This window comes from Schistocerca americana, unplaced genomic scaffold (genome assembly GCF_021461395.2).
Source record: "Schistocerca americana isolate TAMUIC-IGC-003095 unplaced genomic scaffold, iqSchAmer2.1 HiC_scaffold_203, whole genome shotgun sequence".
In the NCBI taxonomy this organism is placed as follows: Eukaryota; Metazoa; Arthropoda; class Insecta; order Orthoptera; family Acrididae; genus Schistocerca; species Schistocerca americana.
Window position 1 is genome coordinate 22,386 of NW_025725910.1, and position 4,477 is coordinate 26,862.

Consider the following 4,477-nt stretch of genomic DNA (forward strand, 5'->3'; position numbering starts at 1 on the left):
CATTGTGCCATTTGTATTAAATTCGGATGCAATATCTGTGTTTCATCGTCAATAAGAAGGTCCAAGGGATACAGTAAGCCTTAAGTGAAGCATCGGAAACTAAAACTGGACTTACAGCAGAGGTTCAAATCATAGAAAGTTAGAGTTTCAGTCCTCTTGTACGTAAACCGGCATTGTGCCTTTTGTATTAAATTCGGATGCAATTTCTGTGTTTCATCGTCAATAAGAAGGTCCAAGGATACAGTAAACCTGAAGTGAAGCATCGGAAACTAAAACTGGACTCACAGCAGAGGTTCAAATTATAGAAAGTTAGAGTTTCAGTCCTCTTGTACGTACGTCGGCATTGTGCCTTTTGTATTATATTCGGATGAAATTTCTGTGTTTCATCGTCAATAAGAAGGTCCAAGGATACAGTAAACCTGAAGTGAAGCATCGGAAACTAAAACTGGTCTCACAGCAGAGTTTCAAATCATAGAAAGTTAGAGTTTCAGTCCTCTTGTACTTAAGTCGTCATTGTGCCTTTTTTATTAAATTCGGATGCAATTTCTGTGTCTCATCGTCAATAAGAAGGTCCAAGGGATACAGTAAACCTGAAGTGAAGCATCGGAAACTAAAACTGGACTCACAGCAGAGGTTCAAATCATAGAAAGTTAGAGTTTCAGTCCTCTTGTACGTAAGTCGGCATTGTGCCTTTTGTATTAAATTCGGATGCAAATTTCTGTGTTTCATCGTCAAAAAGAAGGTCCAAGGGACACAGTAAACATGAAGTGAAGCATCGGAAACTAAAACTGGACTCACAGCAGAGGTTGAAATCATAGAAAGTTGGAGTTTCAGTCCTCTTGCACGTAAGTTGGCATTGTGCCTTTTGTATTAAATTCGGATGCAATTTCTGTGTTTCATCGTCAATAAGAAGGTCCAAGGGATACAGTAAACCTGAAGTGAAGCATCGGAAACTAAAACTGGACTCACAGCAGAGGTTCTAATCATAGAAAGTTAGAGTTTCAGTCCCATTGTACTTAAGTCGGCCTTGTGCTTTTTGTATTAAATTCGGATGCAATTTCTGTGTTTCAACGTCAATAAGAAGGTCCAAGGGATTCAATAAACCTGAAGTTAAGGATCGGAATCTAAAACTGGACTCGCAGGAGGGGTTCAAATCATAGAAAGTTAGAGTATCAGTCCTCTTGTACTTAAGTCGGCATTGTGCCTTTTATATTAAATTCGGATGCAATTTCTGTGTTTCATCGTCAATAAGAAGGTCCAAGGGATACAGTAAACCTGAAGTGAAGCATCGGAAACTAAAACTGGACTCACAGCAGAGGTTCTAATCATAGAAAGTTAGAGTTTCAGTCCTCTTGTACGTAAGTCGGCATTGTGCCTTTTGTATTAAATTCGGATGCAATTTCTGCGTTTCATCGTCAATAAGAAGGTCCAAGGGATTCAGTAAACCTAAAGTTAAGCATCGGAATCTAAAACTGGACTCACAGGAGGGGTTGAAATCATAGAAAGATAGAGTATCAGTCCTCTTGTACTTAAGTCGGCATTGTGCCTTTTTTATTAAATTCTAATGCTATTTCTGTGTTTCATCGTCAATAAGAAGGTCCAAGGGATTCAGTAAACCTGATGTGTTGCATCGGAAACTAAAACTGGACTCACAGCAGAGTTACAAATCATAGAATGTTAGAGTTTCAGTCCTCTTGTACTTAAGTCGTCATTGTGCCATTTGTATTAAAATCGGATGCAATATCTGTGTTTCATCGTCAATAAGAAGGTCCAAGGGATACAGTAAACCTTAAGTGAAGCATCGGAAACTAAAACTGGACTTACAGCAGAGGTTCAAATCATAGAAAGTTAGAGTTTCAGTCCTCTTGTACGTAAGCCGGCATTGTGCCTTTTGTATTAAATTCGGATGCAATTTCTGTGTTTCATCGTCAATAAGAAGGTCCAAGGATACAGTAAACCTGAAGTGAAGCATCGGAAACTAAAACTGGACTCACAGCAGAGGTTCAAATTATAGAAAGTTAGAGTTTCAGTCCTCTTGTACGTACGTCGGCATTGTGCCTTTTGTATTAAATTCGGATGAAATTTCTGTGTTTCATCGTCAATAAGAAGGTCCAAGGATACAGTAAACCTGAAGTGAAGCATCGGAAACTAAAACTGGTCTCACAGCAGAGTTTCAAATCATAGAAAGTTAGAGTTTCAGTCCTCTTGTACTTAAGTCGTCATTGTGCCTTTTTTATTAAATTCGGATGCAATTTCTGTGTCTCATCGTCAATAAGAAGGTCCAAGGGATACAGTAAACCTGAAGTGAAGCATCGGAAACTAAAACTGGACTCACAGCAGAGGTTCAAATCATAGAAAGTTAGAGTTTCAGTCCTCCTGTACGTAAGTCGGCATTGTGCCTTTTGTATTAAATTCTGATGCAATTTCTGTGTTTCATCGTCAATAAGAGGGTCCAAGGGATGCAGTAAACCTGACGTGAAGCATCGGAATCTAATACTGGACTCACAGGAGAGGTTCAAATCGTAGAAAGTTTGCGTGTCTGTCATCTTGTACTTAAGTCGGTATTGTGACTTTTGTATTAAATTCGGATGCAATTTCTGTGTTTCATCGTCAATAAGAGGGTCCAAGGGATACAATAAACCTGAAGTGAAGCATCGGTTACTAAAACAGGACTTACCGGAGATGTTCAAATCATAGAATGTTAGAGTAACAGTCCTCTAGTACTTAAGTCGGCATTGTGCCTTTTGTATTAAATTCGGACGCAATTTCTGTGTTTCATCGTCAATAAGAAGGTCCATTCGATACAGTAAACCTGAAGTGAAGCATCGGAAACTAAAACTGGACACACAGCAGAGGTTCAAATCATATAAAGATAGAGTTTCAGTCCTCTTGTACTTAAGTCGGCATTGTGCGATTTGTATTAAATTCGGATGCAAATTCTGTGTTTCATCGTCTATAAGAAGGTCCAAGGGATACGGTAAACCAGAAGTTAAGCATCGGAATCTAAAACTGGACTCACAGGAGGGGTTCAAATCATAGAAAGTTAGAGTATCAGTCCTCTTGTACTTAAGTCGGCATTGTGCCTTTCATGTTAAATTCGGATGCAATGTCTGTGTTTCATCGGCAATAAGAAGGTCCAAGGGATACACTAAACCTGAAGTGAAGCATCGGAAAGTAAAACTGGACTCACAGCAGAGGTTCAAATCATAGAAAGTTAGAGTTTCAGTCCTCTTGTACTTAAGTCATCATTGTGCCTTTTGTATTAAATTCGGATGCAAATTTCTGTGTCTCATCGTCAATAAGAAGGTCCAAGGGATACAGTAAACCTGAAGTGAAGCATCGGAAATTAAAACTGGACTCACAGATGAGGTTCAAATCATAGAAAGTTAGAGTTTCAGTGCTCTTGTACGTAAGTCGGCATTGTGCCTTTTATATTAAATTCGGATGCAATTTCTGTGTTTCATCGTCAATAAGAAGGTCCATGGGATACAGTAAACCTGAAGTGAAGCAACGGAAACTAAAACTGGACTCACAGCAGAGGTTCAAATCATAGAAAGATAGAGTTTCAGTCCTCTTGTACTTAAGTCGGCATTGTGCGATTCGTATTGAATTCGGATGCAATTTCTGTGTTTAATCGTCAATAAGAAGGTCCAAGGGATACACTAAACCTGAAGTGAAGCATCGGAAACTAAAACTGGACTCACAGCAGAGGTTCAAATCATAGAAAGTTAGAGTTTCATTCCTCTTGTTCTCTAGTCATCATTGTGTCTTTTGTATTAAATTCGGATGCAAATTTCTGTGTTTCATCGTCAATAAGAAGGTCCAAGGGACACAGTAAACATGAAGTGAAGCATCTGAAACTAAAACTGGACTCACAGCAAAGGTTGAAATCATAGAAAGTTAGAGTTTCAGTCCTCTTGCACGTAAGTCGGCATTGTGCCTTTTGTATTAAATTCGGATGCAATTTCTGTGTTTCATCGTCAATAAGAAGGTCCAAGGGATACAGTAAACCTGAAGTGAAGCATCGGAAACTAAAACTGGACTCACAGGAGGGGTTCATATCATAGAAAGTTAGAGTATCAGTCCTCTTGTACTTAAGTCGGCATTGTGCCTTTTATATTAAATTCGGATGCAATTTCTGTGTTTCATCGTCAATAAGAAGGTCCAAGGGATACAGTAAACCTGAAGTGAAGCATCGGAAACTAAAACTGGACTCACAGCAGAGGTTCTAATCATAGAAAGTTAGAGTTTCAGTCCTCTTGTACGTAAGTCGGCATTGTGCCTTTTGTATTAAATTCGGATGCAATTTCTGCGTTTCATCGTCAATAAGAGGGTCCAAGGGATTCAGTAAACCTGAAGTTAAGCATCGGAATCTAAAACTGGACTCACAGGAGGGGTTGAAATCATAGAAAGATAGAGTATCAGTCCTCTTGTACTTAAGTCGGCATTGTGCCTTTTTTATTAAATTCTAATGCTA